The sequence below is a fragment of the Myotis davidii genome, unplaced genomic scaffold (assembly GCF_000327345.1).
Source record: "Myotis davidii unplaced genomic scaffold, ASM32734v1 scaffold125, whole genome shotgun sequence".
Classification (NCBI taxonomy): Eukaryota; Metazoa; Chordata; class Mammalia; order Chiroptera; family Vespertilionidae; genus Myotis; species Myotis davidii.
In genome coordinates this window covers 3,714,883-3,726,328 of record NW_006299390.1, presented here as the reverse complement: position 1 = coordinate 3,726,328, position 11,446 = coordinate 3,714,883, and the positions used below count along the sequence as shown (strand labels likewise).

The 11,446-nt window shown below is 38.8% G+C and overlaps 1 protein-coding gene across 1 annotated transcript in view; it reads right to left on the bottom strand.

The window, feature by feature from the left end:
- Window positions 1-11,446, bottom strand: part of RELN (reelin) — a gene marked incomplete at its 5' end in the record, with an annotated part of 426,427 nt that overhangs the window by 224,806 nt on the left and 190,175 nt on the right. The window lies entirely within an intron of this gene.

Here is an 11,446-nt window from a genome sequence, read left to right as displayed (position 1 = left end):
GATTCTATAATTGAAGCTCTGTTGCCATCACTGGCCGCTCTAAGCTCTGAGGCCACACTGACTGAAAGCAGGCACCTGGGGTTTGTTTAGGTTCTATAATTACAACATTGTTTCTTAGAGTGCAAGCTCAGAGCCCAACAGCGGCAGGCGGGGAACCCTGGCTTCCTCCTTCGCTGGAGCAAGTAAGCCTCCTGTTCGCTTCAGCTGCCTGGCTGCCGGCCGCCATCTTGGTTGGCAGTTAATTTGCATATCACCCTGATTAGCCAATGGGAAGCGTGTCAGAGGTACGGTTAATTACCATGTTTGTCTATTATTAGATAGGATGTATCTGAACTTCAGAGAAAGATTAGCACTGACATGATAGCTTAGGGTATGGTTGAAATCATAGAAGTGCATATTATTAGGGGTCAGGGGACAGAGGGAGACACACAAAGTGAGAAAGGAAGCAGTTCAAAATGGATTTCTGGGAAAGAAATCATATTGTCCATAGTCTGGTTTCTGGAAAGCTCTAACCATCATCATGACCCTTCAATGTGTATCAATCTGAGCCTATCTCCTCTTACTTTCCCATGACTATTGGCCATGTATTAATTTATACTCATGTTCCTAACCATCTGTGCTGCCCATTAAGGTGACTTTCCTAATACTGACTCTATAACATGAACTTCTAAATATTTTTCTATCATTAAATGTAAGCATTGTATAACCATACACATGAATGCCATTATCATAAAGGAAAAGTTAAATCACAATTTCATGATGAACACAAAGATCTTGATGGAGGTCAGATAGTACAAAGGGCAACTAGTAGCCATGGTTTCACAGAAGAAACTAGTGATCCATGTCAGAAAGACAAGGTAGGTCTAAAAAACCTACAGGTAGAAATAAACATCCATACTCCAAGAAAAATAATTCCCCAGAATTTAAAACAATATCTAAGTGCTCTTAAAGTCTTATGCTCCTCCCTTTCTCGAATTGCCTCTGTGTCTAAGAATTTAACTTGTTGAGTAGAGTTAGGTACTAACCCAATGGGTGTTCTTTATGAAGAATACTAGTGGTCTGAAGTCCTACTCTCCCCTATAGAAAAGTTACAGGAGTTCTTAAGAACTGGGGGGGTTCAATTTGCTGAATGATGACAGGTCCAGTATTTTCAGGCTTAGAGGGGGAAAAATGCTGATTGTTCCTAACATTTAAACTGTGGCCTCACAATTTAATTTTCTCAGGAAAATAATGGGCTTTGTAAAGCTAGATAACATATTCTTCAGAGATTGGTGGAAAGAAGGGAGTTTTAAATAATCCCAGCTACAAACTTTTGTTTTTCAATTTAAAAAGGAATGTGACCCCCTAGGCTAAGAATTAGAAATGAACTGTTTCTCTGCCTAATAAGGAAAGTACTGCTGAATATCATTCTCATCTAAAACAAAACAAAAACCCTCCCACTCCTTTTCTTCTTCCCGATATGAAAAACAGAGCATAAGAATCTGATAAATACCATGGCACATCATACAAATCACCTCTCTGCCATGAATGGTATGATTAAAAGACATTTTAATGGAAATGCTTGCTATCCCCAAAGACCATGCAAAGCCTGAATTTGTTAAACCCTTGTTGAACCTATACATCACACACTTAGGTTCCACATGAAGCTAATCTATTACTAGAGTTCACAGATCATTGCACGTTCGAGTCAGAGGGCACCTAAAATATCACCAAGTCTCATCGCCCCTTCATTTTACAAATGATGGAACAGAAACAGAATTCAGGTTTCTTGGCTCCTTGTACAATATTCTTGCCATTGCACTTTAATGCAGCCAGAACAGAACTCTGATTTCATAAAAACAGTGTGCAATTAAAGAGTTTGTCACCATTTTTACTGTCAGCGTTTATTCTGAAAAGCTACAATGACTTTTCTTAATGTTTTTCTTTTATAAAAGGATTTCCTTTTGCTAGTGAAAACGTACAAAAATAAAATAAAAACATTATGGGCTTCATAGAAAATGTTAAGAATGAATTTTCTGGACTGGAATACATAATCAAATTCAGAATTTCCAAATATTTCTAAATCGTTTTTATATATACACTTTAACACCATCATTTTTTCACCAGCAAAAATATAAAAGAATCAGTAAATATAAAGGCAGGTAATTGCTGACCAACATAACCAGGGTTAAGCCATAAACATAAAAGAAAAAGAAATGCTTTGAACCAAAGTTTTGTTTTTCACTATTACAAACTCCTTGACAGTTTAGAAATTGTTATTTTGGTGTTAATTCTCTATCTTTGTTTTTATTATTTAGGTGATTGGGGCTTTTACTAGTATTTGTCTGGGATAAAGTGATACGCATTTGTGCTGTAGAAAGCACACTTGTATAGGTATAATTATGTTTTCAGTCCTGATTTTGAAATTATTAAGCTGGGAAACAAGCCAAGGCACCCTTTCAGGACACACAGAGGAAGATAAAGTGAAATGTCTCTGGAGTCCAGGGGCCCCACCTACCGTGGTGACTTACAAGGGACTTTCAGGATACAGGGCAGAGCAGGTGGATTAATGAGAAAATTTGGCTCCTTCTCACAACTGGAGATTTATGAATGGATGGTGGTGACATCATCCTGATAACAATAAATAAATAACTGAAATATCATTTCCTCAAGAGCAGTCTAATTACATGGCTCATTCTTCTGATCAGATCAGAGGGAAATCACTCAGCCTTTAGTCAGGCACGCTGCTGAAACAAGTTAATCACCTGGAAACTCACTGACAATCAGTTACCATCAAATTCTCATTTGAGATGCATGCTGTTTGCCCCAAGACGGAGGACACTGTATTATCTGTTCATAATTTATTGCCTCTGAAGGAGGAGTCAGTGTCTGGGACTTGGCCTCAGAAGAAGCAATCTGGCATTCAACAAGCCAGAATTGTCTATTCACCAGCATTTCTGAATGGAGATATTAAAATAATTTCCATATTGTTTCTGACTATAAAAAGTACTTGTAATTTTCCTGACCCAAAGATAACACATCTCTTCCCCCAAGTATAACCAACACTGATACTGACAAAATCTGATGTGTGAGCTTGCAAGGCCAGGACAGATGAGGGACAGTGAATCCACCAAAGTAAAGAGGACCCAGTGGGCCATTTGGTAGCAGGGCACTCAGCTGACTTCTCCTGGAGACATTGGAGCTCCTTGTACTTTCCATTGAAACCTCAACAACCAGAACACTCAACTTTTGCCCATAGACAGTTTTATGATAAAGAGGGCATGATTACTTGTAAAAGATCAAGCTCTTTAAAAAATCTATTCTCTTTGTAAATGTGGAATATTTTTAGAAGAAAACAGCAAGGAAAATTTACTCTATAAGACTGAGAATAATATCACCTTCAATGATGTCATGACTTATTTCTAAGGAGCTAAAACATGCTCCAAAGGTGAAAATTATAAACTCTGTTTATAGCTCACTCTTTCTTCTTACTTCTCACTGAGGAAGGTAAGAAAAATATTTTTATTTCACTAAGGAGTTTTAAATTTGATCTTTCTTTTGTTAACACATACAATGACAAATAGTATTCGAGCTAAAATAACCCTCTAATATGCTACTACTACATACAATATTCTGACCTCCTACTATGGTGAATTCCACCACATGCTGCTTAAAGAAATATTTTCTCTCACTTTCAAATGTACTTGACATTTAATTCCACCAAGCAAGCTCTTGTTTCTGTCATCTAAAACAGAGATTAAAGAAGGAAACAATACGCCTCCAGATTCATACCTTATTTTATTAGTGGGCCACCTTCTGGATAACCCCTCTATTGCATGTAAAGCTTTATCCCACAGCAATTACATCATATAAGAAAAGTGAGGGAAGCAAGCAAGAGAGGAAGGTTAGAGAAGAATTTTGTAATAAGAGAATAAACTTATTAACAAAACAGAAGAGAGAATGAGAGATGGTGGAACAAGAGGGAGGAAGTGAGAGAAAAAGTAGAAAAGATGCACATAAGATCAGAATATTGGACCATCAAACCCTGTAGACCAAATTCTAATTCTGCAACCTCAAAATACACTGATATATAATTGGTTCTAGCAAAGATATGTCATCAGAGAAAATATTTTGCCCGATTGTTCTCATTATTCACAATCTCCCTTAGTAACTTGCTCTTGAAAAAATGTAAGGTTTATGCTCCATGTTCCATCAGTTAACCCTATTAGATCATATGTTTTCTAAATGATTATCATTACAAACACTATCTCTTGAGAATCCCTCAGCAATGGTATGGAGACTTCAGTGTCCATGGCTAGGTGCTCCCCTTCAACCAGCACTATCTCTCACACTTACTGCCCATAGGCTTGTTGGACAACGAGCCACGTTTATGTACTTTTATCCAGTTTCTTTCTCAGGGACATGTTCATCAATCTTACTTTTTTCTTGATTACCTTGAAACTGCACTTAATTGTGATTCTCATACTTGGCTAATAAATTGAGTCCCGTTTTTATTATTTATGGGGAATCCAAGACACTAAAGAGCTATGAAATCATTTTACTGTTGGCTTGACTTCTTTTCACTTTTGGGCTAGGCTATTATCACGGACTAAAACTCCAGCTAGCATAACTCAACCCCCATCCTTAAATCTGTCTTTTCATATTCTCTGTTGAGTCAATTATATTTGTCAAAGAAAATTACCTTTAATGAGCCAAATTACCAATCTTTTTGCTCCATTTCAGGATAACCGCTCCAATAAATTAGCATTTTCAAGAAAATACCAAATGAAGCAGTAATTTGAGATCTCTATTTCTCTGACCTTGTAGTCTTTGTTTGTTTGTTTGTTTTTAATTTTTATTGATTTCAGAGAGGAAGGGGGAGGGAGAGAGAGATAGAAATATTAATGATGAGAGAATCACTGATTGGCTGCCTCCTGCACACCCCATACTGGCGATCGAGTCCACAACCTGGGCATGTGCCCTGACTGGGAATCGAACTGTGACCTCCAGGTTCACAGGTCCGCACTCAACCACTGAGCCATGCTGGCCAGGCTGACCTTGTAGTCTTATCTTTTACCTGTAAAAGTGGAAATGTTCTAGTCTTTTCTTGATTCAAGCAATCCTATGCAATGCCAGCCATGGCTTTAGCTTCCTTAGCTGTAGATTGTGGGCTTTCTGTATGATAAAGCGACTAACAACTGACAGAGGTCTTCATGTACCATAGGACCTGAAACAACTTCATTTGCGTCTTTCTTCTTGATGTCTCACCTCCCTGTTGGCATCACAACTTACTCCTCTCAGATACTCCTTCTGCAGAGTGACTCCTGTTCTTCCCTGATCTCTGCTAACAAGAACATCTCTGCTATCATTATTGTGCTGGGTGGGGAACACCTGTTGTCCTCTAGTTGCCATTTATCATCATGTTTTGTAATAGTCCCAAGTTTCCCACTAGAACATCAGAGCCTAGTGATGTTATAACTGTGTATGTCTTCTGTGATCATTAGAAAACAAGCATTAAAGAGCTAATCTGCTAAGCCACACAAAGATTCCTCTTTGATTTTGTAATTGCTAGGAGTATAAAGATACTTCTTAAGAAAACTTAGTTTTTAAGAATTCATTCACATTTTAGTTCCTTTAACTCTCTCTCTTTAAACTCCAAGTTATGAAACAGAAATGTCTATTTCATATTTTTTCTCATTGTTTTTCTTATTATTGAAAAATCTTATTGAGTAAATTTGTACACAGTGAAACACACAGATCTTAAGTTTTGACAAATGTACACATCTATGTAACCAATGGTCTCTCAAGATATATAATATGTTTATTACCACAGAAAGTTCCTCATGGCCCTTTCCAGTAAATCCCCCATCCCTGAAATAACCACTGATTTAATTTCTATCACTTTAAGTAAGTTTGCCTAATCTATAAATGACACAACACAGTAAAAACTAGTTTGGGCCTGGCTTCTTGCATTTAACATAATATTTTAGAGGTTCAGCCTTGTTGTTTCAATTATCAATAATTCATTCATTTTTATTGCTCAGTAGTATTCTATTGTATGAGTGTATTACTGTTTATTCATTCTGTCATTGATGGATGCCTGAGATTTTCCCAGTTTTTGCTACCAGGTACATTTCCTTTTAATAAAAAAATTAGTTATCTCCATTCATATACAATACTAGCAATGTTAATATCATATTAAAAAAATTTAATTCATCCTAGCTGGTTTGGCTCAGTGGATAGAGTGTCGACCTGCAGACTGAAAGGTCCTAGGTTCGATTTCAGTCGGGGCACATGCCCGGTTGCGGGCTCAATTTCCAGTAGAGGTCGTACAGGAGGCAGCCGGTCAATGATTCTCATCATTGATGTTTCTCTCTCTCTCTTCCTCTCCCTTATTCTCTGAAATCAATAAATATATATTTTAAAAAAACACACAAGCAACAGGCCTCTGACTGTGCCTATTATTTAAAAAACAATTAATTAATTGATTAAATAATTTAATTCATAAAAAAGAACTATGAAAGTGTGGTTGGTGAAAGTAGCAGATGCTTAAGTGAAATGTTAATGAGATAAAGCATATTTGCAAGTCTTTACATAGCTTCTAAACTTAGTTACATGAGGTTTTTCTTCCCACTTTTTTGCGGGGGAGGTGTTAGAGGGTTGTCTCTCTATATATGAATAAATACTGATCCTCTCCATCATCAGTACTGCAATTGTATTAAACATACTTGATAATGGGGCGCTGTCAGCAGTGCTGATAAACTGGTGTGGCTCCATCCATACTCTCTCTCACTCCCTTGGGTTCAGTGACACATTTGAAATGATGAAGTTACTGTTGTAACTCCAGAGGTACTAGTATACCTGTGTGTGGGCCAGCATCTGGGCAAAGTTAAGGTGAAAAAGCTTCACTCCCATCAAATCTGACCCACCGCTATATTCCCATGAAGGGTGTTTGTTGTTCTCTTTACTTGTAAGTTTACTTCTCAGCTCTCATTTCAACAAAGCAATCAGAACCCACTGGGAGAGTGGGAAGATAAAGGGCCACTTCCTTATCAGGGCCCAGAGAGACTTGGGGGCAAACAGCAGAAGCCTTCTAGGCTCTGCATTTCAGGGAGGCAGAAGGACCAAAGCTTCTTGATAGCACACCAGAGCATAGCATCACAAAGAGGCCCACAGTCCAGGTCCAGGAGCAGCAGAACAATCCCATGCCCTTAAGCAGGGCTCCAAACAGAGCCACTGGCCAGAAGGAGTGGACAGGAGAGAGATGAAGGCTATCTGCGTGGACCAGTCACCAAGACTAGATGAGCTGGGGAGGAGGATTCCGTGAGTATCTGCAGGAACAGATGACTAGGGAACCTCTGGCTTTTGCACTAACAATTCATCTGAAACTTAGATACATCAGAAAAATGGGAGAGGGCAAGCCAAAGTTGACTGAAATTAAGTTTCCATCACTGGGGGACAATACAAAGAAATTAAGTTGGGTGATGAAGGAATAAAGAACATTTTATTTCTCTGATACCCAAGTTTGTGAACAGAATTCATAACTGCTATGCCTGTGTGAGCACAAGCAACTTTGGAAAGACTGGCAGAAGCTGTTAACAGTGTTGCCTTCGGGGGGAGGGGACGTAGGTCTAGTGTGGAAGCAAGACTTACTTGCATTATTTTCTTAATATTCTCGAACTTTTCACTAAGTATACGTATTACTTTTAAGATCAAATCTAATATTTAAACTAAGGAGATAGACAGTACATTCAATATTGAGCTGGTGTAACAAACTTTCTTGGTTCTATTCCAATTGCTGTCACACACTTGGAATAGTTACCTGGCGGTTCTGTTCATTCATACTAATAGTAGCATCATTTTGTGCTCCTTATTTTTATGTATCGTCATTTGTACATGAGATAAGAAACTTGGATGTCAAGAATTACATGAAATAGAGAGAAAGTTCTTTCATTAGATAACGTTGAGGGAAGCAAATACGTTATGCGTGATTATCTTTTAAACTGATCTACCTCTCCCTCATCGTATAGACATGACTTAAGCTTCTTAATTTCTCTTTTTGATTGTCCTTAAAAGTTGCAAATTAAACAATGTATAGGATGCTTTTTGAACCATATGGAAGAAACATGCTCATAAAAGTAGCACATGTTTCTCTTGCGGAAAATTACTTGGTGATGCATTTAGTCATGGGACTCTGGCCAAAGGCAGCACACCGGGCACTTCGTTTCTGCCTGTGTGGCAGTGGCACAGGGATGGTGCTGGCAGCAAGGACCCTCCTTCCACGCGGCCACACAGTTACCCAGTGGCTTCTAATTTCTCAAGCTGAAGAGAATCAAAGGCAATATCATAAGGAACAAAATTCACATGCCAATATGTGTACAAGAAAACAGATTTCAGGAGAGCGAAGTTAGAAGACAAAGTTGGCTTTGTTCTTACTTTATTGAAAATATTTCCTGAGATACCTGATTTTAGTGGGTTCTGGGTTCTGGCTTAAGGGAGTTTATGTCTATTTTTAAGGGGTTTAAGGCATCCAATACCTCCTTTTCCCTTCTCTGATTCTGCCATACTAAATTTTCATTATACTCCAAATACCATATAATACAGATATATTTAATTTGATGTCTGTTTTTCATCCAAATGCAACAAGGGAAGACTTGGAGACTCATTTAAGTAATCTGGTTGAAGATAATGTTAATAATAATTATTTTTGTTCATACCTAGGCTTAAAGGAGAGAAGGAAACCAATGTGCAAATACACCACAGGAGGAAGAAAGAAGGGAAGAGGGAGAGGAAGAGAAGGGAGGGGAAAGAGAAAGGGAAGGGGGGAGGGAAGGAGGAGGAAAGGAGAGAGAGAATGAGGGAGGGAGCTAACTTGTATTGAGCACCTATAGTGCACCAGGCATGGTGCCAGACCTCTTCAGATTTACCAGTCTTTAAAACAGCGCTCTAAGGACAGTATTAGTCTTACTTTTACTGATGAGACAATGGCGCTCAGAGAGATGAAGCAAGCTTTTTGCTTTTCTCAAGGTACCCAGCTGGCAAGTGGCTAGTTCAAGAGTCAAACCAGACCGGCCTGACCTCAGAAACCCTGACACCTTTTGTTCAACAAAGTCATCTCTCAAATGATGAGAGATTCATAGTTTGGGTTCTTGCTTTGTTTTGTAGTTTGTTTGTTTATCTTAAAGAGGCTAGAAGATGAAAGAGCTGGTAGGCAATAAGGGATAAAGTGAATTTACTCTGAAGCATATTTGATAGAAGACAGAAGTATGTGGCTTTTTAGAGTTAATAAAAGGTTTTTTTTTTAATGCAGGGAAAAACCATACCTTAAATAAAAGGGACACAAAATCCATAACTCTGGTCAGGAAATCATAGATCAGTCATGAAAATGGGTGAAGCAAAATCAATCACGTTTCATTGATTTTAAAAACAACAGAATTTGAACTACATAAAAGTCACATTTTGTATTTGTCAGGAAAACTCACTGAAGAAAATGAATTAGCTTGACAGAAATGAACTTGCCTTGAAAGCAACAAATCATCCGATAACGTCTACATTAATAGGTTAGAAAAAGCCAAGTGTCAGGAGAAGTAGAGAATTCTTCCTGGGTAAAAGCTGTGCTTAGAAAGTTTTCGGTGTTTGGTGTTTTTGTTTTCTTTTGGTGTTTTTTTTGCCTTTTATTAATAAAGAGTTTCAATTTATTTTAAGAAATTTATATTTAGGTTATATTCATATGAAGGTGAAATTTTGTTGATAAATTATTTCTTTAAATTGTATATAAATTATGAGACTTTATTGGCTGTCTAGTCTGATTCTGTTTATATAGTTACTAGAGGCCCAGTGCACAAAAATTTGTGCACTCGGGGGAAGGGGGGTCCCTCAGCCTGGCCTGTGCCCTCTTACAGTCTGGGACCCCTCGGGAGATAACGACCTGCTGGCTTAGGCCTGCTCCCGGGTGGCAGAGGGCAGGTCCAATCCCTAGGTGCAGCCCCTGGTTGGGCTCAGAGCAGGGCCGATCTGCAGTCTGGCTTCTTCCCCTGTGCCTGGGATCCGCAATCTGGTTTCTAAGTAGCCCTGGCTGTAGCCATGATAGTGAGGAAAAATCCTATTCTCATACTCCATCGGAGCGGAGAGGAAAGAAAAGGAGAGACCACACCCAGGCAGCCGCCTTACAGAATCCGGAGGAAAAACGTAGGAACTCGGAGGCATTTCCTGCAATCTTCTCTATGGAGAAAACAGGACCAAGTGAGTCCTCCCTGGGCCGCTGATGGCATTCACAGCCTCTCCTTCAGCGGGTAGCAGCACAAAAATACTCAGCTCTGGGTGCAAAATGGCTAACACAATCGGAGCTCTCCAACCTTCCAAGACCTGCTCCACCGAAAGAACAGGTCTCAAGGCCACGGGCAGAAGCTATAAAAGGGAGGCCAACTGCTCCTTTTTTTCTTTTTCTTTTTGTTAATTCTGAGCCAGCTTTAGCTCTGAGGCTTCAGCTCTTAGGCCTCCACTGCTGAAAGTAGGTATCTGGTTTGTTTCAGTTCTATAATCGAAACAATGTATAACTCCAGCTCTGACTCCAGCTCTGAGATCCCAGCTCGCTGAAAGCTGGTTTCTGGGTTTTTTTTTAGCTTCTATATTTGTTAAAATGTTTTAAACTGCAGGCTCAGAGGCCTGCAAGGCAGGCGGGGGATGTTGGTTTCCTCCGTCACTGAAGCAAGCAAGCCTCATGTTAGCTTTAAGCTGCCTGGCTGCCGGCCGCCATCTTGGCTGGCAGTTAATTTGCATATCTCCCTGATTAGCAATGGGAAGGGTAGTGGTCATACGCCAATTACCATGTTTCTCTTTTATTAGATAGGATACTTTATAGATCTACACTTCCTTCTAGAAAAGACATAAAAAGTTCCTTTTTCCAGTGTTTAAGCAGCAACACTCTCTATATGTCATCTGCGACTCTCAGGTCAAGGGCCACTTCTTCCAAGAAATGTTTTTATTGTTTCCTTTACTAAACTATAAATTACCTGACAGAAAGAAAACATATCTGCCTTTAATTCACTGTATAAAGAAAATAAGTATTGCTTAATATTTGTTGAACAGAATCAGAAATGGATATCATATGGGAACATTTGAGGATAAAATGGTTATTCTCTTCCTAGTCTTGAGTATCGCTTGGATTTTGGTTGCAGCGTGAAAGTTTACATTAGATCTTCTATTTTATCTTGAACTCATAATTGTGTATACAAAAACACTGAGTATCACAGAAAATCCACATTCAGATATTCTCTCAAATTGTGCAGAATGACTGTAGCTCTGGGTGGACAGGCCTGTTTATCCAAAGTCAGCAAAGATACAATTGCCAACAAATTCATGCATCCATGTATGTATTCAACAAGTTTCTATTTTAAAAATAAATTTAATGTTTTCCATCACCATTTATCTCCCCTATACCCTCTTCCACCTCCATTCCCATCTCCCA